The sequence below is a fragment of the Balaenoptera physalus genome (assembly GCF_965194825.1).
Source record: "Balaenoptera physalus genome assembly, chromosome: 6".
Classification (NCBI taxonomy): Eukaryota; Metazoa; Chordata; class Mammalia; order Artiodactyla; family Balaenopteridae; genus Balaenoptera; species Balaenoptera physalus.
In genome coordinates this window covers 125,145,757-125,171,169 of record NC_138885.1, presented here as the reverse complement: position 1 = coordinate 125,171,169, position 25,413 = coordinate 125,145,757, and the positions used below count along the sequence as shown (strand labels likewise).

The window sequence follows — 25,413 nt, the reverse complement described above, 5'->3', positions numbered from 1 at the left end:
TAGGTATCCTTATCATCATTTCATAGATGAAGAAATGCACGTCCGGGGAAATGAAGAAATTGGTTCAATATCATGATGGAATATAATAAAAAGCAGAACTGGATTGTGGTCAGATCTGTCTGCCTGTCCACTGCTGTTCTTCCACTTACCACTTGTTTGAATTTGCTTGAACCTAAACCAAACTCCTGCCCACACTGGCCATACCGAGCCATTGCCCGCATGTCATCAGATGTCCTTTCTGAGAATGTTCCCAATCACCTGGAGGACGACAGTCCTTGATACCCTGTGAGGTTAGAGAGATGCCGTTGCCTACCCTCTCTCACTCTAGGGAATTCACGTAATGATGTTTCTCAACCTAAACGCTGCAGGTTTTTACTGTAAGAAATATCTTCCAAGTAAACTCAAATGTTAGCATTGCCTTTATTACATATCCTTGCTAGGCGAGGAAGGTTATTCTGAAGGGCAGATTTATCACCAGCAGGCTGCATAGGGAATGTGGCGTCAGGTATACCAGAAATGGATATTTTTAAAGATATTTCATTCAAGCTGAGTCTGATAAAGCCTGCTGAAAAACACTTTGACTTGTTTTATTTGAAAAGTTCTTTTCGCTCTCAATTGTGCACCTTTCTATAAACTGAACTATTCACATTTACTTCTCTCCCAAAAGCTGTGTCCATTAAACCCTGAGAAAATGTATTTTTCACCATCTTCCCTTTGCCTGGAGTTCTAGTGACCATTCTGATTTCCGTCCCTAACCCATTACTACTTGCACTTCATTTTCCAATTCTCTTTTGAGATACGTTTGTATTCCATTTCTATAGTCATTTCGGTTTGCCTCCTGTCGGTTTTTGATTTTATGTTGACTTCCATCAGAGATGCTTCACTGTTTACTTCTGAAATTCGCATTTGCGGCAGAGATGGCCAGCTGCTGCCTAAGTTCTACCCATCTTTCTCTATAACACAACCATGATTTTATGCAGGAGATAAAAGTACTGAGCCAAAAAGACTATACTTCTCAGCCAACCTTGTGTCTATCTGATTAAGGTCTAGCCAATAAAGTACAGGTAGAATTTGTTGGGGGACACATCTAGAAAGCACCTTAAAAGGGTAGCATGTAGCTGGCCTGGACCCTTTTTGCTCTTCCTCACTTCCTCCCTCGTGCCTGGTATGTGAGCCTGAGTTCTGGCAGCAATCTTGGACCCTGGGGAAAGATTGGTAGCCACACATTAAGAATGGCAGAGAAGAAATATAGAAAGATCCTGGGTCCAAGATGATGGTGGAGTGCCACGCCAGTCTTAGAATACCTATTTCTGGAGAGAAAACTTTAAAATTCATCTCATTAACCCAGCATTGTTCTTACTAACATCATCATGTTATTTCTAACAAATGTACTCCCCAGAAGATATAAAGTCCTCTTTTGGTCACCTATGGCACTTAACTACTTAACTTTTATCTAATCCTTTGAGGTATGACCAAATAAAATGTTATAGGGTATTGAAAGTATTTGGTTAAAGACAAATTCTACTGCAGTAAATTTAACTTTGAATCAAACTTCTAGAATACCACAGTACTAAGAGAAATTTGGCAAACAAACATTTCAACACACAACTTAAACATCATATTTATTGAAATGTCCATTGTCTCAAGGATTGATGAAGATTTATAAAGTGAAAGGTAACCATTAAATATTTCATACATGGCTATGGACTTAAGGATGTTGGGTTGCAAGAAACAGCTTAAGAAAAAACAGAAGTATTGGTTTACCTAACAAAAAGTTCAGTGATAGAAATGGTTTCTAACATGGCTGAATCTTCAGGATTCTATCTCTCTTCAGCTTTCAGCTCTGACTTTCCTTTTATTGACTTTATTCTGAGGCAATCTTTTCCTATATGGCTGCAAAGTCAGCCACTAACAGATCCAAGGCTCTAGCTTACTAGCTTAAAAAACCAGTGGAAACGCATATACAATGGAATATTACTCAGGCATAAAAAGGAACGAAACTGAGTTATTTGTAGTGAGGTGGATGGACCTAGAGACTGTCATACAGAGTGAAGTAAGTCAGAAAGAGAAAAACAAATACCGTATGCTAACACATATATATGGAATCTAAAAATAAAAATAAAAATAATTTTAAAAAAAAAGAAAATGGTCAGAAGAACCTAGGGGCAAGACGCGAATAAAGATGCAGACCTACTAGAGAATGGACTTGAGGATACGGGGAGGGGGAAGGGTAAGCTGGGACAAAGTGAGAGAGTGGCATGGACATATATACACTACCTAACGTAAAATAGATAGCTAGTGGGAAGCAGCCACATAGCACAGGGAGATCAGCTCGGTGGTTTGTGACCACCTAGAGGGGTGGGATAGGGAGGGTGGGAGGGAGGGAGATGCAAGAGGGAAGAGATATGGGGACATATGTATATGTATAACTGATTCACTTTGTAACAAAGCAGAAACTGACACACCATTGTAAAGCAATTATACTCTAATAAAGATGTTAAAAATAAATAAATAAAATAAAATAAAATAGTAGAGAAATAAAACCAGTGGGAAAAAAAAAAGCACTTTTTCCCAGATACGATAGATTATCATTCAGTAAACATTCATTATCTCACCTTCAACTTTCGTGAGAGCTTTTGAGGTTGGTATTGATCATGTGATTTGCTTTGGCCAATAGAATATTAGTAGATGTAACTGACCTGAGTTAGATCTATAATAAGCTTGCACAGTGGGACCTGGTCACTTGCACTTCGACTTTTATTCTTAGAGGACCAGGCTTTGAGTTGAGGAACCATTGGACCAGGGAGGATAAAAGACACATGGAGAAGAGCTTGGCTAAATCTGAAGCTTGGAGCCAAATCCAGCCAAACCCAGACTCAAACAGTCAAATACCAGCCAGTGATCACATGCGTAAAAGAGAAATAAGTACTTACTGTTGTATGCAACTAAGATTTGGGGTACTTTTCACACAGCTTTTATGAAGCATCAGCTAACTGATGCATGTGGCGTTTCAACAAAATTCTCAGACTTTAATCTCACGAACGCAGAGCAGTGGTTCTCAAAGTGTGATTATCAGCAACTCTTAGGAGCAGCAGCAGCATTAACCTGGAAACTTGTTAAAAATGCTTAGGTCTCAAACCAAACCTACAGAATCATAATCTCTGAGGGAAAGGACCAACAATTTTTGTTTTAACAAGCCCTCCAAGTGATTCTATCATGATGTTTGACAACCACTGACCTGGATCATATGTTCACTCTTAAACCATACAGTGCATAAATCATCAGGCCTGGAGCTGTGGGGTGGGTCAGCAGCACCAGAATTACTTAATCCCGTGGGACAAGACCCGAGGATGCGCATTTCTAACAAGTTTCTGATGCTGAGGCTGCGGATCTGAGGAGCACACTTTGAGAATCACTAGACTCAGACTGCAACGGGAGTGGCTAACTGGGAAATCAACATTCTAGCAACAAAAGAAAGAAACAAGAGAAGAAGGCTACTGGCTGGAGAGCAAATGTCAATCACAGCTGCATTCTTATTAAAAGGAAAAAGTTCTGATGGAAGAGATCAGACAACCACCAATATTCTCCAACAATTCTGCAGGGACAGGCAAATCTGGAGCCAAAGGAGAAATCTCATCTGTCTTTTTAGTTCATGAAATTGATTGAGACATGAACTGATTTTTTCTTCTCTTCAATTTTGCCGAAATTCAATACAGATCTGAGGAATCAAATAAAAGACAGCGGGTTTTGCTACAGGGAGCCATGTATCATCCCAAATGTGATCGGAGTTGTCACACGAATCTTTCTTAGTACAATTCACTGAAGATAAATATAGTGCTTAAGGAGATAATGTCTATCTGTCAAACAACTGAGTCATTTTGATCCATTCTCATGAAACCAAGACAACAGCCTATAATTTTGAGCAATACAAAATACAAAATAGGATCACAGACCCTGGTTATTTTTGCTATTTTTAATCTGTTCCTGATATGTGAAAATTAAAGAATTTTAGAACTCAAAGAACCTTAGAGATCATCCAGCCCACATACTGCAAGCCCAGACAACAGGCCACATTCCACCCAGAAATGTGTTTATTTGTCCTGCACAAAAGCATTTTTCTTTTAATTAAAATTATCAGCATATCTGGGGCTTCCCTGGTGGCGCAGTGGTTGAGAATCTGCCTGCTAATGCAGGAGACACGGGTTTGAGCCCTAGTCTGGGAGGATCCCACATGCCGTGGAGCAACTAGGCCCGTGAGCCACAACTACTGAGCCTGCGCGTCTGGAGCCTGTGCTCCGCAACAAGAGAGGCCGCGATAGTGAGAGGCCCACACACCGTGATGAAGAGTGGCCCCCGCTTGCTGCAACTAGAGAAAGCCCTCGCACAGAAACAAAGACCCAACACAGCCAAAAATTTTAAAAAATATAAAAATAAATAAATTAATTTAAAAAAAAAAAGAAGGAAAAAATTATCACCGTATTTAAAATTTTTCAACTTTTCTTGGCAAGTTTGAAGATCCAGCAACACATGATATGGACAAAAGTCTAGTTTCCTCATGGCACGGTACATTGGAGCTGAGGGCTGGTTTGCTACTTTTGAAGAAGCATGTACTCTACTCCACAGTCTGACAAAGACATTCCACTCTGTTGTTCTACAACCAACCTGCCTCACTCATTTACAGGGCCTGCCTGTGTCCTGTAGGCATGTAGATTTGCCATCTCTAGTCTAGACAAACTCCTTTGTTTTAATAACTAGAACACTGAAGTTCATGGTGATGACCAACTTTCATTCACATTATCTCTTTAGCAGCTGACCAGGTTTGCACTGTCAGTTTTTCACTATTTCAGAAAGTAGTTTCTCTTACAGACACATTCACCATGGAAAATGGGGTTGCAAAAGTTCACCATTCAAATTCTGCCCAGTTAATACTGAGGCAGGTGGCTCATTTCAGTATATGACTAATTTCAGAAGCCTAAAGAGTAAAAAAAATCCATGATCAATGCAAGAAATGATCAGCCACAATACTTTTAATGTGAAATAAATCTTATTCAGCTTTTGTAGACTTTGTGCCCTCAATATTTTCAACTCCTTTGGTGAGAAAGTGGGTTTTTTTTCAGTTAAAAAGCAATTTTTAAACACATTTATTTGGATGACTACTATTTAAAAAAAAAAAAAAACAGAAAATAACAAGTGTTAGCTAAGATGTGGAAAAAAAAAAATCCCTGTACGCCATTGGTGGGAAGGTAAAATGGTGCTGCCACCATAGAAAACAGTATGAAGGTCCATCAAAAAATTAAAAGTAGGATTACCATATGATCCAGACATCCCACTTCTGGCGATGTATCCGAAAGAACTGAAAGTGGGATTGCAGAGAGATATTTGCACACCCGTGTTCATAGCAACACTATTCAAAATACCCAAGAGGTGGAAGCAACCCAAGTGTTCATCCACGGATGAAAAGATTATTTTTAATGTTGTCTATATGTACAATAGAATATTATTCAGTCTTTAAAAGGAAGGAACTTCTCTAAGTCTGTGAGTCTGTTTCTGTTTTGTGAATAAGTTCATTTGTATCATTTTTTTTTTGTATAACTAAATCACTTTGCTGTACACCTGAAACTAACACAACATTGTTAATCAACTATACTACAATATAAAATAAAAAGTCAAAAAAGAAGGAAATTCTGACACATGCTACAACATGGATGAACATTGAGGTTACTTGGCTAAGTAAAATAAGCCAGTCAGAAAAAGACAAATATCATATGATTCCACCTCCATGAGGTATTTAGAGTAGTTAAAATCATAGAAACCAAAAGGAGAATGGTGGGTGCCAGGGGCTGGGGGAGGGGGGGAGTGGGAAGTGCTTGCTTAATGGGTCCAGAGTTTCAGTTTTGCAAGATGAAAAGTTCTGGAGCTTGGCTGGCCAACAATGTGAATATACTTAACACGACTGAAGTAAACAGTTAAAAAATGTTTAGGAGGGTAAATTTCATGTTATGGGCTTTTTACTACAATAAAAATAATTTTTTTGAAAAAGAAATTTCTTAGTCAAATCTGCTAGGTTTGGGGGGATCTGGTGTAATTATCTCAAAGGCCAGAGTGATGAGATTCAAAGATGAACTAGAAAGACGATGTGTGTCCTATCCTGCAGAGGCTCTTGTGAAGGAGAACTTCCATTCACATCAGCATGGTTAAGCAAGTTCAAAGACAAAGTCAGGCTCTCAAAAGATCCTCTCAATCGATGAGCAAAAAAATGCTCTCTAGAGCTGGAACTGATAGATTTTTAGATGACAATTTTATCTCATTCTGAAAACTACAACAAAAATTTTTGCATTTAATATGTTTCAAATTTACTCTAAAAATGAGTTAAAAAGTGAGGAATTTGGTTGTTATATCTAACAAAATTCAAATAGAGAGAGTATAAAATATATTTTATGATATTTGACTCATCTTTATCTTGGGAATTAATAATCTGCTTTGGGTTTTTAATACTCCTCTCGGTATAGATTATGTACTCCTATTCGCTAATCCTAGAGGTCATTATTCCTGGAATTAACAGCAAGGACTATATTAGCTGCTCATATTGTAATAGTTCTGTCTCCCTAGGGCAATCAATCACTGACGAAAGGCAAGATCAGTGTCAGTGTCCCAAAAGGCAGTCCCAATGCAAACCACCCTCTGATAATTTTGTAATTGTTGGTCTATTTTTATCTGCTGAATCGGGGTACCTGTAAACTGCTGATGCACGTATCATTTTGTCTCACCAGCTTTCCACACTGTCTCAATGTATCTAAAGATTGCCAAGAAAAGAGCCACTGTGCCAAATGCTCCAAATGCATCTCAATAGACTGAGTTCGGTTCACTGGAGATATTTCAAATGGAAACTGGGATCTATCCAGGAAACAGATTAGTCTAGTGCTCTTGGGCTAGACCATCTTTAAAAGACAAACTTCAGCTTTGTCTGAAAATTATGGTCACAGCTATTATATGTGTCTTGAAACTTATCCACTCCAACTAACATTATCATATACTGACACATTATCATGGTACTCTTGTAAATTCTGTGAGTGTTAGAGAAATGACACTGGGGAGAGGGGAAAAAAAAAAAACCAATGAGACTAGTCTTTGCTCTCAAGAAGTTTATATCTTAGTCAAGGAGATAAATGCTATGTCCACAGTTCCAGAAAAATGCATGACAGTATATCATCATGTCAAAAATTTGTGATGTCTGCTACATTTATTAAAAGAATTCAGAGGCGGAAAAGACCAAGGTGATATGGAGTATTGAGAAGGGTTTCATGAACCTGATAGGGTTCCAAGAGGACCTTGAAAGAAAGATGGTATGCAAAATAGAAAGCAGACCACTTGTATGTTCTCACTTCAATTCTGCAATAAACATTTCCTATATTTGCTTTATCACACATCTACCCATTATTCATCCCTATAACCATCCATCATTCCATCTCATTTTAAAAATACATATTTAGGGTAAATTGCTCACATCAGTATATCTCACCCCTAAAAACTTTAGCATGAATAACATTAGAGTTCAATAGTTATTCATAATTTGGGAGGGGTAAAATTTACATAAAGTAAAATGCACAAATCTTAAGTGTACTCTTTGATGTGTTTTGACAAATGCTTGCCCCTGAGTAATATAACCCTTCTTTCAAGACACACAACACTACCAACACTCCAGAAAGTTCCCTCGGTGCCCTTTTCCTATCAATACCCACCCCCCTCTAACTCCCTTGAGGCAGCCACTGTTCCAATTTTCTATCCACAAATTACTTTTGCTTGTTGTAAACACCAGGTAAATGGAATTATAAGCTATCTTTTGGGTAAGGCTTCTTTATAGCATAATGTTTTTGAGAGTCATTTACGTTTTTGCATGAATGAGTATTTCATTCCTTTTTAGTGCTGGGTAGTATTCCACTATGTAAATGGACCATAATTTGTTTATCCATTTTTTGTTGGTAATCACCTGGGCTATTTACATTTTGGGGCTATTCTGATTAAAGCTGCTTTAAATCTTTCTGTACAGATCTTTTCATTTCCCTTATGTAAGCACCTAGGAGTAGAATTGCTGGGCCAAAAATAAGAAGGTAAAAATAACTTTACAGCTTATCCCAGGACCTCATTTACAATAGAGGATAGGCTAAGAATAAAACTGGATGATGGGTTTTAAATTAAATTTTATTCTATAAAACTCTATAGATAACCATTAAAATTATATTTGTTTCTGAGAGAATGCTGGGAGAGGTATGTCATAGAAATATTCAGTCCCATAATTTGTATTTCTTTGCTTCAAAAAGCTTCTAGAAAAAAACCTTTGCAAAGAATTGTTACAAAAATTGCATCCTATCAGGGAGTAGTGGGGGAAAAAAAGAATGAAATTTAGTCATTGGGGATCATTACTTTTTATATTAGTCCATATTTTATACAATCCTTCTCAAAGTTTTAAAATTCAGCAAAATGAAGAAACGTGCAACTTAACTAATTTTTCATTCTGTCTTTCTATTAAAAAGAAAAAAGTGAGAACATGCAATGATCATTATTATGTTCTGTGTAAATAGTATTCTTTCATGCTAGTAATTGCAGGTAAGAATTTCCCTAATAACACCAGGATAACCTAGAAGAATTAGATCCATTTGTCATGTTTACTGGTGATTTTTCTAAAAAAAATTTTTAACTTAGATTTTTTTTCAAATTATAGTACAATGTATCTAATTTTATAGTGACTCAGATTCTGGGAAGAGTTAGATACCCCATCTTAGTAGTTTTGGACTTCTCGAGTTTGCTTTATGATGAGAAAAACTGACGCAGTTACTAAAAATACTGATTCCCAGGTGTTTCCCCTGGAGATTCTGCTTCAGTAAGGAGAAGATGAGGCCAGCAAAGAGCCCTCCAAGGACTGTAGACAGCACATCTGAACTTCACTAGTCTATTTCGCCCTCCCTCGGCTCCTACACTCTTGGAATGAGCAGGCCATTGTACCCCTGTGGGTTTCGTTCCCTTATTTGTTAAAAAGAAAAAAGAAGAGCATTAGTACCTAGAAATGTACTCAGATCTTGCCACTCCTGCCACAACCCTCCAATCGATGCATGTACCTTTAGAATAGAACTGGAAGCCTTGCCATCACACTGTCTGCAAGGCCAAGGTGATGGGGCCCCTGACTCACCCTGTGTCCTCCCCTTCTGGCATTTCCCCCAGGTTCACGCTGCTGTCGCCACACTGGCCTGCTGGTCCTCACACATGGCAAACTCACTGCTAACTCAAGGCTATGCACTTACTTTTCCATTTGCCTGGAAAGGTCTTCCCCTAGGCAGTTGCACGTCCTGCTCCCTCGTTTCATTCAGTTCCCTGTTCACGTATTACTTCCCCAAAGGGGACTTCTCCGAACTCCATGGCTGAAATCCAAAGCAGCATTTCTCCCCTTCCTTCTGATCATTCCCTACTTCCTATTCTGCTTTTTCTTTCCCCTAGTATTTGTCACTACGTGGAATTACACAACAAATCAGTTATTTATTGCTAGGTTATTTATTTATATGTGAATTTGTTTATATGTTATGCTCCATGAGGGTCAGTATTGTTAGTCCATTCAGGCTGCTCTAACAAAAACACGATAGGGCTTCCCTGGTGGGGCAGTGGTTAAGAATCTGCCTGCCAGTGCAGGAGACATGGGTTCGAGCCCTGGTCTGGGAAGATCCCACATGCCGTGGAGCAACTGAGGCCTTGCGCCACAACTACTGAGCCTGTGCTCTAGAGCCCGCGAGCCACAACTACTGAGCTTGTGTGCCATAGCTACTGAAGCGCACGCGCCTAGAGCCCGTGCTCCGCAACAAGAGAAGCCACCGCAATGAGAAGTCTGAGCACCGCAATGATGAGTAGCTGCCGCTTGCTGCAACTAGAGAAAGCAGCGCACAGCAACGAAGAACCAAAGCAGCCAAAAATAAATTAAATAAATTAATTTATTTTTAAAGAAATTAAAAAAAAAACACACGCACACACAATAAACTGAAGCCTTGTAAACAACAAACATATCTTTCTCCCAGTTCTGGAGGCTGGGAAGTCAGAGACCATAGTGCCAGCAGATTTGGTGTCTGGTGAGAACCTGCTTCCTCATAGACAGTGCCTTCTTGCTGTGTCCTTACATTGTGGAAGGTACTCTGGGGTCTTTTTACAAGGGCACTAATTCTAATCATGAGGGCTTCACCCTAATAAGCTAATCACCTTCCAATGGCCTCACCTCCTAATATTTTCATCTTGGGGTTAAAGATTTCAACATATGAAATTTGGGGGCACGTAAACATTAAGACCATAGCAGCCAGGGATATTTATCTCTTTTGTTTAATCTACCTTGAGAACCTCAAACAATATCTGGCTCACAGTAGGCCCTAAATAAAATTTTTGTAAATTAATGTCAACACTCATGGTCCTGATGAGATCAATGTATGTCATATAAAATCACTTTGTAAATGAAAAACACCCTGTTCAGGTTTTTTTTTTTAACCATTAAACTGCTATAAATATATATATAACTTCATCTACAGATATTAACTATTTTTTCACAAAGAATATATTTGATGTCAATAGTAGTATTAATTTGCCCTTCAACATTCAGCACCTTTATTAAATAAGTGAAATACTGCACAACTATTGCATGCAATAAACTCCTTTAAAAAGTCATTAGTGGGGCTTCCCTGGTGGCGCAGTGGTTGAGAATCCGCCTGCCAATGCAGGGGTCACGGGTTCGAGCCCTGGTCTGGGAAGATCCCACATGCCACGGAACGACTAAGCCTGTGAGCCACAACTACTGAGCCTGTGCATCTGGAGTCTGTGCTCTGCAACAAGAGAGGCCGCGACAGTGAGAGGCCCACACACCGCAATGAAGAGTGACCCCCGCTCGCCGCAACTAGAGAAAGCCCTCGCACAGAAATGAAGACCAAACACAGCCAAAAAGAAAGAAAGAAAGAAAGAAGCGTTCATTTAAAAAAAAAAAAAAAAAAGTCATCAGTTTAAATTATCAGTTAATAAATTCTGGAAATATCTGCAAATAATTAAAACTTTCTTGGGATTGCTTTCATAATTTCAGTATTATATAAAAGCAATCCATCTTCCAATCTGAAGAATTTAGAATTTTATGCTTCTCTATGTAGAATTCTCTGTATAGTTGCTCCTGCTTTTATGCATTTTAATAATTCTGTTTATTAATGACATTAATCTGAATGTCAAATTCTTCCCAACTTCTTTAGTGACACTTTAACACAAATAATACTTAGTAGAAAAATAAAGCTGCATTAAATTTTGTTTCTTTTCATTGAGCCTGTTCAATGTCCGTATTTCCATTGCTCTCTTGATGGATCATATGGACACAGTGCTCACTGAGAATAAACAGCCCAAACTGAACCTCATTAGCCATATACACAGAATTCTAATGTATATGGCCAGGAATTAATAGAGACCTTTCCCTTTTCGTTGACTATTTACATTCATTAGTGCAATACTTCTTGTTCCATAAACACATACAACTGGGAATTCCCTGGGGGTCCAGTGGTTAGCACTCTGCGCTTCCACTGCAGGAGGCATGGGTTCGATCCCTGGTTGGGGAACTAAGATCCCACATCCCGTGCAGTGTGGCCAAAAAAAAAAAAAAAAAAAAACAACAATAGCACATACAGCTGGACACTATCAATTATATAAACGTCAGGGCCAATAAGAGTAATAATGACTTCCCTCATTTGAAAATTCACCGTGTGCCCTGCACTATTCTGAGCACTCAGTTACACCTCACAGCCCCCCTCTGGTAGGAGTTATTCTTGTGCCCATTTTATGGAAGAAGAAACTGAGCCACGAAAGTAAACATCACACACTTTGTATGAAAGATAGAAACCCCAGCACTCAACTCTGAATAGACATGTTTGTCTACAACTTATTCTGCCTCAGGATGGTTTTAATGACCTAGTTTTCCATTGGAGCAAAGACAAACAGCATGTAATCGAAGAAAAGATACTGCATGGTTGATGTGGTAGAAAAAGAGTTACGTCAAATCCAGTTTTAATATTTAGGGGAAAAGGCAAATTATGAAGCTAGAGGTAACCTAGAAACCAAACACTGTAAGTTTATAAATTAATTTTAAGTAAATGTTTTCATGCAGTTGTTGCTCTCCTGTCTGAACGGGAAGATTTTTTTTTAATTTAGTTAAAATTTAACTGAGTCTGTTGGCTTTTATGTACATTTTTTTATTGAGATAGAATTTGCATGCCATAAAATTCACCATACATGCTACAGTATGAATGAATCTTGAAAACACTCTGCTAAGTGACACAAAAGGCCACACGTTTTTCGATTCCATTTATATGAGATTGTCGAGAATATGAAAAAAACAGAAACAAAAAGTAGATTAATGATTGCCAAGGGCAGGGAGGGAGGCAGTCATGGGGAGTGGGTAAATGGTTTCTTTTTAGAGTGATGAAAATGTTCTGGAATTAGATAGCAAGGATGGTTGCACAACCTTGTGAATGACAAAGTTTCGAACAAATCTGAGATGGGATCAAAAGGGTCATTGGTCATTCTTTCTTGAGGGGGACCACTAGCCTTAATTTCTTAATCCTTTCATGGAAAACCTATTAACATATAGGAAAAGGAATGATAGGAAAACATGAAAGTGCCTTTCCAATAACGAAGCATAGCAGAGCTATTCTCGATGGTTAGAAAATAATACACTAAAAAAAAAACCCAAACAACAAACAAAAAAAAAGATAGTGAGGGTGGGAGGGAGATGCAAGAGGGAGGAGATATGGGGATATATGTATATGTATAGCCGATTCACTTTGTTATAAAGCAGAAAATAACACACCATTGTGAAGCAGTTATACTCCAGTAAAGATGTTAAAAAAAAAAAACCCTCTATGAACTAGTTGCATTTACAATTATAGCTAAATGTGTCTCAGTACTTACTCTCTGCATTTATTTAAAAAAAAAAAAACCTGGGCTTCCCTGGTGGCGCAGTGGTGGAGAATCTGCCTGCCAATGCAGGAGACACGGGTTCGAGCCCTGGTCTGGGAAGATCCCACATGCCGCGGAGCAACTGAGCCCGTGAGCCACAACTACTGAGCATGCGCGTCTGGAGCCTGTGCTCCGCAACGGGAGAGGCCGCGACAGTGAGAGGCCCGCGCACCGCGATGAAGAGTGGCCCCCACTCGTCGCAACTAGAGAAAGCCCTCGCACAGAAACGAAGACCCAACACAGCCAAAAATAAATATAAATAAATAAATAAATTTAAAAAAAAAAAAAAAAAAAAAAAACCTGAAGAAGAAATAAACAATAACCCAGCAAGATTCTTATTTCTGTGTCACTTCATCACCAGCCAATATCTCCAAACCATTGCCTTTTAAATTAATTTCACCTGAGTTACATAAAAGAAGCAAGACTAAAAACCCAGGCTAATACTTTCCTGACCAAAAAAAACTAAAAAAGGAAGAATAGAGGACCCAAAATGTAAATACAAAACTACAAAAATAATTTGATTGACTATTTAGTTCAAAATAAATAGGAAAAAATGGTAATGGTAACATAAACACAGAGACTTTGAGGAAAAAAAAAAATTTTACTGGGATCCTTTAATTTTTCTGATACTTTTGAAAGCCCAGCTTCCAATACATTGCTATTCTCTACATAGCAAAACACTGAAGAAAATCACAGATGAGGGCCACATCTCTGAACAAGAGTAACCCATTTTCCTGCTTCAATCACAAAAGCCTAGGGCTGGACACAACCTCAAAGCTGCTTCAGCAGATGAATGGCTATCTAGAAAAAGAAATGGCCATTTACTTCATCTATAAGCATCTCCAGAGACCAAGAATTTGCATTGAACAAAAACAAGAGTAAGCTGTTAAATATTTGATGGAAAATAATTTTTAGCAAAATCACACATACAACCAATAACTGTATATTTTGATTGCTTATTGACTTTGACCTATACATTTCTACATTCATTGAACCAAATCTAATATAAATCTCTTATAAAAATTAGACCAGAAGTGAATCAAAATTGAACCATGTTTTCATTGAGTTGTAATCCTGGCAAACTCAGAAAGAGCACTGGGCCCCTTTACACCATTGCAGGTAACAGCCCCATAGTCAAATGACTCTTCTGCCCTGTGAACCCATTTCCTTGGGCTGGCATGTGAACTGTTGCTGTGCATAGGAGGTCTGCGTCAGTCTACCTTAATGGCAGTGGAGTTGGGGAATGGAAGGGCTCGTGGGAACTCTATTTCAAGACCCTCAACCCAGCCAGACTGCATAAAACCACATGCCAATGACTTCACAGAGATTTCATCCAGAGTCAAATATTTGCATTATTCATGCCTGTGGAAGAACCAACCACAGGGTCTACTTTTTAGGACACGAGCCAATTTTTGAAGAACTAAATGAGCAGGCATTCATAGTTCTATTCCTATTGGCAGACTACCTTCCATTTATTTTTAAAATACATTCAGAGAAAATTACTATTCATTCATTCTTTTACCAAACACACCCTAATAGTATAAGGAACAAAGAATACTCTTTGTTCTAATACAGTGACACTAGTCAAAATAACACAGTTTATTTTGAACAGTCTCTAGTATAAACTAATAAGAGAACAAAACGTAATAGTCCATTTATTCCCCTCTATAGAGTAAGACTTTCCCATCACCACACAAATCACAAATTTCAGTGAGACACTTCATCCTCAGATAAATACAAAGATGTCTTTCCACTTAAAATAATCAGATACAGTAAATAATATTCTTGAAAATAAAAGTCTTTTCTCTACCATGAGCAAAGTAGTCTCCCAGAAAGCAGGACCCTTCCAGGCAGGTCACAACAAGATCATTGCTGTCAAGTTTGGGATTGAAAACTACTCAAATGTCTCTGGTAGGAGAAATTCCTTACTTGACATTACATATTAATGGATTACAAAAGTATTTTTTCATAAATCATCCTCTCTTTCACATTTAATACCAGTTACTTAACAACTGCTCTAATCCATTCTTCACCCAAAGCCAATAGATCTTTTTAAAATTTAAAGATTTAAAATAAAAGCCAAAATATAAGGGTTGCAGGGGGTGGGGGAGGATTATTATGGAATTATATGAAATCATGTGTGTGAAACTTTTGAAAATTGTAAAGCACTATAGAATTTAAAGAATCTTCCGTTTAATTTTAAAAAATTAAAATAATAAAATCACATTCTTCTCGTGGCAAAAATAAAAGCAAGCCAAACTCCTCCATGTGGTATGTAAGGCATTTTAATATTTGGCTGAGTTTTTTGCAGGGCTCCTGTGTTCTCATTCATTATGCTCTAAGAAGCCTCCCCTGACCATCTTCCTTAAAGAAAATTCTCCTGGGTGACTTCTTCCTAATACTAATCATAATACAACTTACAATTTATGTTTTGATTATTTCATGTATTTATTTGGTTGTCTCACTTTTTAAGGCATAAAACCTGTCTGTCTCCTGTATCCAGTATAGCACATTAGATAGATAGATGCTTAATAAGAACTTGCTGAGGACTTCTCTGGTGGTGCAGTGGTTGAGAATCCGCCTGCCAATGCAGGGGACACAGGCGGGTTCGAGCCCTGGTCCAGTAAGATCCCACATGCCACAGAGCAACTAAGCCCATGCGCCACAACTACTGAGCCTTCGCTCTAGAACTCGCGAGCCACAACTACTGAAGCCCACATGCCTAGAGCCTGTGCTTCGCTACAAGACAAGCCACTGCAATGAGAAGCCCGCGCACCTCAAAGAAGAGTAGCCACTGCTCACTGCAACTAGAGAAAGCCTGCACGCAGCAACAAAGACCCAACGCAGCCAAAAATAAATAAATAATTTTAAAAAGAACTTCCTGAATATATAAATGAATGGAAAATGAATACATGAATGAATTGATTCAGCCTCTCAAAAAGAAACACACAGAGGGTTTCAGCTTGTAGTAAAGAAAACTTTGCAAGCTATTGCACCACGAAGTTAAGAATTTCAAATACATTGTTCACTTTTTGCTAAACTACTCAGTATCCCATCAGCCTGAATTTAAAAGCACTAAATGATGAGGGATAAATGACGTCCCTCTGTCAGCAGTAGCAGAAGCACAGTTAATATTTATTTGCTGACACTGTGATATGCCTTGACTGAATCCCTCCATTTGGGCAGCCAACGAGAAAAAAAAAAAGAGAGAGATTGAGAGATTGAGCGTGGAGGGTTTGGAGAACAGGCTGTTTCAGAGGCCAGGCTTGGAAGAAGCATATCTACTTCTTCCCATATTCCATTGGCCAGAACTCAGTCACGTGGCCCCACCTAACTGCAGGGGAAGCTGGGAAATGTAGTTTATCTGTGAGCTGAGGAGGAAAAATCAAATAGATGTGGTAAATGCATTATGCATTTAAGATATAAATTTTCCTCTGAGGATTGTTATAGTCAATCTCACAGACTTGCCATTCATTTGTAATAGTTTTAATTTCATTTTCATTTCCTTTTTAAGATGACGGCCTTTTAATTCTATATGGTCAATTTATTGAGGGTAGAAGTAGAAATCTTTCCTTTTGTTACTATTAACTCATCTGCAGAGACTATAACCCATATGTTTCTGCTATATTATTTTTAATTTTCAAAGGTTCTTTATTGTTCTAAATGTTCTCTTTTTATATACATTCTCTTTTTGTTTCATGAATACTATTCTTCACATACTTTTCCAGGAATATTAATTATAGTTATTTGCCTAAATTTTCTTCTTCTCCCTATGTTGCCTCTGTTTCCTATGAGCACTTTTATTCTATTTGCTTGTTCTGGCCTTTGTCTTTCAAGGTAGATAATTTTCTTGATTGTTAACTATTTACTATCCATTCATATTCAAAGTGAGGTACTACACAAGCTGGCATTAAACTCAGTGTGTGTGTGTGTGTGTGTGTGAGAGAGAGAGAGAGAGAGAGAGAGAGAGAGAGAGAGAGAGAGAAAGAGAGAGACAGAGAGAGACTGAAAGAGAGAGAAATTGCCTTTCCATTTAGAGGAACCATCAACTGACAATATCTATAGATCTTTCTGGTTGGGCTGGTCAGTGTCCCAGAAACCAGAGAAAATTTAGCTAAAGGTTATAAACCTGCTTTTCAAAAAAAAAAAGTTCTGGTGTCATCACCATTCAGTGAGTAGATGCTCACTTAATCCTCTGTTTTCAGGGTGGCATTCATACTCTCAGTTTGGTGTGCCCAGTTCAGAGCCCCTTTGGTTCATCCTTTCCAGATAATAACTCACCAGTTTTATATTAGCACTTGAGTTAATCAACTGGGTCTGTGAAATGAGGAGAGCCTCTAGGAATATGTTTCAATCAATTCTCCTTGTTTTAACCTTCCCACATCTGCACATTTATAGATAACCGATACAGCCTCCATCCTTCATTAAAGAAAGTGCTAATAAGCAAAAGATTGGCATCACAAAGCCTAGGGAAGCAATTACCTCCAGGAACTGGTAGCAGAAGTAAACTGTCCAGGTGACACTACCTTCCAGTGCTCTAATGGCAGAAGCTGGTCCTAGAGAAAAACTTTGTAATACTGTGCAACACGAGTCAATGGAATGGGACCCTCTTGGGGGAAGAAAAATCATCTTTCCCAAAGTAAGGGGCCCTGATGCAGACATTGTAGTCTGTTTAATGCTATTAGAATTAATGAGGCCAAAGCAGAGGCATCATGCTACGCAAGACTTTAAGTGAAACTGGACATTTTTTAAGTCCCATTTCGTTAATAATTCATAATAACCAAAGTTCAGCAAAGCCACAGATTTCTCTTCATCTACAAAATAGGAGAGACATTAAAAAACCACACTTATTTCTGGCAAATTGACTTCATAAAGCAGAAGAGTGGTTAAACAGGTCACACTTTTTTGCTATTTCTAGAACAGTTTTCCTCTTAAGAATAGAACTTACGGGTAATGGCCTCCTGGAGAGACATAGCATTCTGCTGACTCTGTAACCTTCACAGAGCTGAACATAAGGGTTGATGATCCTGAGATCATCAACGCATGATCATAAGGAAGATTATCGATGCTCACAGATTGTTTTCAGGGTTTTCCCAGCCCGAGCCACCTGGGAGATCAAATGAGATGGTCTCCATCAGTCACAGTGGCTCTTTGTGACAATAACTTTTAGAGAGGAGAGAGAGTTTAAAAACACAAGCATGAAAACACACACATACAGCCTAAGTTGAGAAAGGACGAAGGGAAGAGAGGAAGAAAGTTGTACAGGTCAGGAAAAAAGAACTGCTTGCTGTAGAGGCCAGCCTGACCAGCACTGAGGGCTGTTGCTAAGAGAGATCATTTTGCATTTTTCAAGCAGTCTTTCCATATGGTTGTATTGATTTGCCTGTGAGTACGTACATACGCAAACACACACACACACATACACATACCATATTGCCTAACATAAATAAACTACTCTAGAACAGCATTGTTCAAAGAACCTTCCAGGATGATGGATAAGTTATATCTGCACTGTCCACCATCCAATACAGCAGCCACTAGCCTCATGCGTCTACTAATCTCATCTCAAGATTCCTAATTTAATTATATGAGCAAGAACTCTTTTTCCAAATAACGACACATTTACAGGGTCCAGGAGTTGAGATACAGGTGTACCTTTGGGGGCCACCATTCAACTCACTCCAAGTACCTCATTGGCCTGGTGGCCACGGAAGGACGCGCACAGGCCTCCCGTATGAGAACCTGTTGTGGGGAGCATTTTCGTCCTGCTGCCCCAGCTGAGTCTCCACACCCTTAGAGGTGCTGCAGCAAACCTGCCCAAGCCCCACTTCCCTGGGTGGCCCCAGTCAGTGCTGAGCCCGGCAGGGTAATTTGTGCTGGATTCTTCTGCTCAACACAGAATTTCTCTAAGGAGAAACTTTTGCCTGGGGGCTTCCACTGGCCTGGCCAAAATTTTCTCAAAATTGTGCTGCAGTCTAATGCTTTTCCTAGCCCACACTTCCTTTCCTCTCTCCTTGAATTTCCTTGCAGATTTCTGCCCCCCTCTCCCCTTTATTTTTCACAAGAATTTCCCCTAATAAATCTGGCGTACATCTCATCCTGCTTGGCATTTACTTCTTGAAAAGACAGGACCGGCACAGCTACTGGGAATGCAATGGTGAACAAGACAAGCCCGGCCCCTGCCTTCATGGAGCTTAAAATAGAAGGGGAGAGGCAGATAGAAGAAATAATTTTTATCACCATTTTGGTAAGCGTTCCAAATGAAACGTACGGCGTTTTGCGAGGGAACGTGCTGTGGTCTCCTAAGCTGGGCAGGAGGATGGGAAAAGGCATCTCTAGGGAACGGTACTTAACCTGGCACCAGGAAGATAGGTAGGAGTTTGCAGATGAAGATGTGGATGGAGTTTTCAGGCCAAAAGCAACAAGATGTGTAAAGACCCTGAGATGAGAAGGACCTTCATATACCTGAGAACAGTCTGTATGGGGAGAACATGGTGAGTGAGGAAAAAGTGACATGAAGATGAAGGTGAAGTGGTAATCAGGGTCCAGGCCATTTTATCCAGTCTTCACAACAGGCTTGTGAACAGATCACAGCTTCACTATGAATAATGAGCAGGGTAAATAGTGATAAATTCATATCCTAATGAAGTATAGAAAAATCAAAGATTATAAAGACCATCTAAAAATTACCAGAGGAAATAGAAAAATTACTTGTAGAGAAATGAGAACTAAATTTACAGCATACTTATTAACAATAGAGACCAAAAGGCAACCAAACAATGTATTCAAAATGCTAACTTTTTGCTGAACAAATGAATTTCTCTTTATTCAGAGAGTCCGCACAAACGCTTCATAGGGGTGATTTTACTGGAGACATAAAAATTGAATCAACACAGAGAACAAATACTGGCCACACTTCTTCATAGCTGATGGATGTTATTCAAGCCATGATGTTCACACTGTCTGGTTCCATTGACAACAACCTACATAGAGATAAAATGGAAGCAAATAGGAGAAAGAAAATATCCAGGGTGTTGAAATCATTACACCTGCATCTCTCTGCTGTAGCGTTCAGAACTGTTCCATGATCTTGTAGTTGATAGATGATGTTTTGAAAAAAAATTCAGTGACGTACAATTATGGCTGGGAATTTTCAAGAAGATTTATACATGTTATAGAATTTTGTACTCAGCTAAACCCTCATTCGCAAGGGAGGATAAAATAAAAGCATATCTATTGATATTTATACGAACATAGTTTATACATTCATAGACATGCATTAAAAGAATTGGTTTAAAAAAATGCAAGTAAGAAGGAAGATTAACCCCCCCAAAAAAAGACAGGGTAATTACAGAAAAAGTTAAAGCATACTGTTAAATTTAATAATCTTATGATTGCAAAAAACAAAGAATGTTTTTCAAAACCAAATTCAAAATAACTATAACAAATAAGAAATGTTTAAGTGAAAGTTAAAAACTTTCGGTTTTTGTAGTGGTCAAGAGTGGGAGAAAAATATTGCATAACTTTTCACGTTATTAAAAAATATGTTGATGGACTCTAGTGACCTAGAACCTTGGGTCCCACGCTTTCCTTCTTCCCCATGTGACTGTAGGTAAATCATTTCATATCTTTGAACTTCAGTTGTTTTCATAAGAAAAATGGGTTTGATAATGACTACTTCCCAGATTCTCTGTAGAAATTAAGAAATATATGTAAAATAAACTAGCATTTGGTTATTAAAAAAAATGTTGAAAAATTAATGCTAGATGTTAGAAGAATAGAAATACAGTCAAAAGCTTGATTCCAAACTAGCAAAAAGAGTAACAAACACACTTTGAGTATTTCCTATATGTTGCCACTGTTCGAAGTTCTTGAAGCTATCCTCATAACCACCCCATGAGAGAACAGCTGACAGCTGAGTTTCCAACAGATCTGAGTCTAGGGCACAGAGAAGTTAGGTAACTGACCCAGGGTCACATTGCTAAGAAGTGGTAGAGCCAGAACTCAAACCCAGAGAGTGTGCTTTCAGAGGCTGTGCTCTTCAGCATCTGTGCTACCTTAAGGCAAGTTTATTAAACAATCTGATGACAGTGGTAGAGGGGAAAATAGCAACTAAGAAAAAAGAATTGCAAATAGAGAATAAAAGTAGAAACAAATCCAAATATATAAACAATAACAATAAATGTGAATGGATTTTAAAAGTTTATTATTTGGAAATATAAGCCAAAGTCCACTCAGTAGCCTACAGAGCCCTCATGATCTAGCTCCCCGCTACCTTCCTGACTCTTTGTGTTACATCTATTTCACATACCATCCAAATCACGTGATGCCCTCAAACATAACAAGAATACAGTTCCATCAGTGCCTTTGTTCTTTCCATTCACATGACTGAAACTATTCCCAACGGTTTTCCCCCTCCTTTTCCTCGGGTCACCTTTACAGTGACTTCTTTCCTACCTGCTCTGTTTTTAAATGAATTTAAACTGAACTCTCACTGCCCTAACCTGGCATTCTGTGCCCCTTTATTTTTCTCCAAAGCCCTTATCTCTTCTCACATGCTTCACATTTTGCTTACATATTGTGTTTCTTTGCTGTCTTCCCAGCTAGAATATACATTCCATAAAGGTAAGGATTTCTATCTCTTTTGTTCACTAGCTATTGTCCAGTGCTTTGAACAGGGTTTGGCACATGGTAAGAAGTAAATAACTATTCATTGAATAAATGAATGAGGTGATAACAATAGGAATTAAAAAATATTTAGAGCTAAATGATAGTGAAACAACAATGTAATAAAATAAGTGGAAGACTTTTCATGGACATAACTACAAAACATTCTTGAAGTACTTAGAAGTGGATCAGAATAAATGGCATAATAAAGATTCAATATAGTAAAGATGCTAACTGTTCCCAATTGATCCATAAATTCCAAAAGGGATTTTAATGAAACTAAAAATACTGGGGCTCAGCAGAGAGGAACTGTCTGCAGATATACAGGTACCCAGGGCAAGGCTAGACTCAAACCCCGCAGATAGGTTCATTCTCCTGCAGTCATATGCCTCTCCATCCTCCCTCTCTCCTCCCCTATGAAGCCCTCTCCCTACTTGTCTAATGCTAGATAGCAGATAGAATATTCAGCCAGCAATCTTTAATTTTAAAACCTGATGTTACTCAACTAACATGTATTGAAAACTTACTAACTTCAAAGTACTTGAGTATTTATCATTATAAATTCATTCAGTCTTCACAATGACCCATGGAGATAACTGTCCTTATGTTCCCTTTACAGATAAAGATATAGGCTCAGAAAAGAGGAATAACTTGTTCTTGCAGCTGAAAGTACATAAAGCTAGATCCTTACAGGATATCCTGCTGGAGGCTTAAACTTGGCCCTCAGTAAATGTTGACTAGAGCAAGTTGATCTTGGAAAGCCATATTACTTTTCTGGTCCTTATTTTCTCATGGGAAGAAGGACTCTGTCTCCTGGAAGCCACACACATTGGAAACCAAGAGAAGGTATCCATTCCCTCGAACATGTTTTGTTGGGTCTGCACGATATATTTGAAAGGTTGAATTAGCTGCCCATCTTTAAAAGTGTAAAGATCTCTCATGATATCTGGATTCCAACTTCTTTTGGAAATTCTAAAGAACTAGAAACAGTAGAGGTGCATTTCTTCCTGGCAATTGATGGCCGGAGCTGACTAGTTGTTCAACTCATATCATTCATTTATTTTACCTGCCTTTATTTTATGAGTAAGATTTAATAATGAGATAGTGACAGAGTAGGAGTTAGGTCCTTAGGACCCAGGATCTCTGCCCTGTCCATTATATCAGTTCAAATTTCTTGCACATATGCCAGTTTCAGGGCAGCCTTGAAATTCTTATTCTCATTGGAAACTCACCACAGGCCAGTGGCAGTCTATCAGACGGCGGATGTTCTTTCTCATATCTGTCTCCATGAAAGTCTCTTCATGCACACAAAGCTGGCCAAACCAAGCTCATCTCACATCTGGCTGAACAGGGAGGTGGCTCATCACTTCCCAGGACACTGAGTTGACCCAGGGCATTCTTAAACATCCCCTCATAAGCTTATCAGCATTTCACGGATGCTGTGCCCGTCAAAAACTTTTCATCTCCTCCTTCCTTTCCACATGACTGCTCTGCCACTGTGTGGTACTCAGATGTCAAAAAGATGACGAGAAGGCGGACTGTCAAATCCACTCCTGAGTCTGGGCTCATGGCAACACCAGATGCTTCCGGTCACCTGGGAAATCACTCTGACAATAGCCACATATCAAGTTCAAGGTCAAAGTGAATTCTCAGCAAATGCTGCAAAAGTAGAATTTTTGAGCAGCTGCTTAAATAATTTATAACAGCAGAGTGTATGCCTGCTTGAAAAGTGAGACATAAGATTTCATGTAAGTGACATTTTTCTATTATGTCTTAGAGGGTAAGGCAATTGGGTACCTCCACACATGGTCGAGTGATGATAATGCAGTCAAAATCCCTGAGTTCTAATCTGACCTTGCCCATCCTCTGTCACTGACTTAAACTGAAGTTTCTGACAGATAAAGAAGCCACATGTCAACCCTACACACCATATTCTAGCAAGGCACGATTTTATGTCCAGAAAAAGGACATGGTGTGTCATCATCTATTTGAGGAGGATGGAAGGAAGGCACTTGGTGCCAACTCTCCGTTCTCTGGAAAGCGGATGTGCTAATGCAGTTCATCTCCTTTTTTAAACCTTTGCCCACAAATGTGGGAAAAGCCAAAGATTGACTCCATTCCCACAGTGTCAACTCACGCTGGAGGCTGGAGGCATGAGGTTTGCTAGCTGGTGTAGAAGATGAGGGAATTAGCTGTGTGGATATATAAGGGGAAGCACTTTCAGTCACAGGGACAGCTGGGACCAGGGTCGTAAGGCAAGAATGTGCCTGGAGTGTTTATGGAACCAAAAAGGCCAGTGTGATTGGGGCAGGGCAGAGTGGTGGAGCAAGGGAGTGGTAGCAGATGAAATCAGAGCGGAGCCAAAGACAGGATCACATCAGACCTCATGGGTGACCCATGTGGGGACTTGCCTTCTACTCCCGTCGAGCTGGAGGATCACTGGAGGCTGCTCTACAGATGACTGACTGATACCCAAATGTGTCTCAGTATGTTTGGAACCACCTGGGCATGCAAATCTACCTTTTCAACTGTCAGTTTGATGAAATCTAAATACAGATCAAGTATTTCCAATGAAAAATTAGTGTCTGAATTGTGACAGGCTCTCAGTGTAAAATGCACACTGAACTTTAAAGACAGCGTGAGAAAAACTATGTAAAATATCTCATTAGCAATTTTTATATTTATTTGCATGCTGAAATGATAATATCCTGGGGCTACTGGGTTAAAGAAAACATGGAAATTAATTTGTTTTCTTTACTTTTTTAATGTGGCTACTAGAAAATTTGTAATGGTGTATGCGGCTTCCATTTTATTTCTACTGGTTTTTTAAATTTCTACTACTGTTCTAGAACAATTGTCGTAAAACTTTAGTACGCATAAGAATAATCTAGGGAGTTTCTTACAATGTGATTTACCAAATCTACCACAAGAGAGTCCCAATGGGTCTAGGGTTGGGCCTGTAGACCTGCATTTGAAGCAAACACTCCCAGGTGACTCTGAGGAGTCCGAGGAATCCTGCTCTAGAAAAAGGGCTCACAGCCCTGATTTTGGTAGTTCAAGAAAAAGGCCTAAAGTGCCATCAGGGAGTCACAGTGGCAGTGGCCGTAGCTCTTCTACATGCCAACAACGCCCTGCTATGCCACCCTTCAGCCTAGATCCCCAAGCAAGTTTCCTGCTTGGATTATTACCTGTCAGCTACTGCCGTGGTCTTCAGACACTTTTTTCCTCTTGCCATTTGGACTTCCCAGAGCATGCTGTTGGAATTTTCCTTCAACCCCACTCACCACTTCCCCGCCCTTCTTATAGGACCCAATACCCCGTCTACCCCACTATACAAGTCAGTTCCTAAAGCAGAACTCTCTGAGCCCAGCCTGTCCCATTACACAAGACATCCATCCACACCCTTAGAAATGAATCATGAGTAATTATAAAACCATCAATCCTAGCATTTATATAAAAATTTACTAATTCGGAACACCTTTCACTCATATATCAAATTTTAAAACTGTTATGACAACTATTAAAGACTAAAGCTAATTTGGTAAGAAAAAATTTCCAGTTCTCACTAGCCATTTGACTTAATTGCCATTTGACTCAATCAAACATCAACAAAGTCCCAAGAAAACGTAATGTCAGATTATTTAAATAAATTTCTTTCACATTATTTATTTTTATTACCTAATTTTTTCATTATGGAAGTCTTTCATGTAACTATAGGATTTTTAAAAATTCATG

At 38.9% G+C, this 25,413-nt stretch overlaps 1 long non-coding RNA gene across 1 annotated transcript; it reads right to left on the bottom strand.

Annotated features, from left to right (window-relative positions):
* Positions 1 to 4,450: 4,450 nt before the first annotated feature.
* LOC309662501 lies at positions 4,451 to 15,206 on the bottom strand. Its single transcript, XR_014264736.1, has 2 exons — positions 13,312 to 15,206; positions 4,451 to 12,992 (listed from the first exon to the last, which is right to left on the bottom strand). It is a non-coding gene; the product is annotated as an uncharacterized lncRNA (long non-coding RNA).
* Positions 15,207 to 25,413: the final 10,207 nt, after the last annotated feature.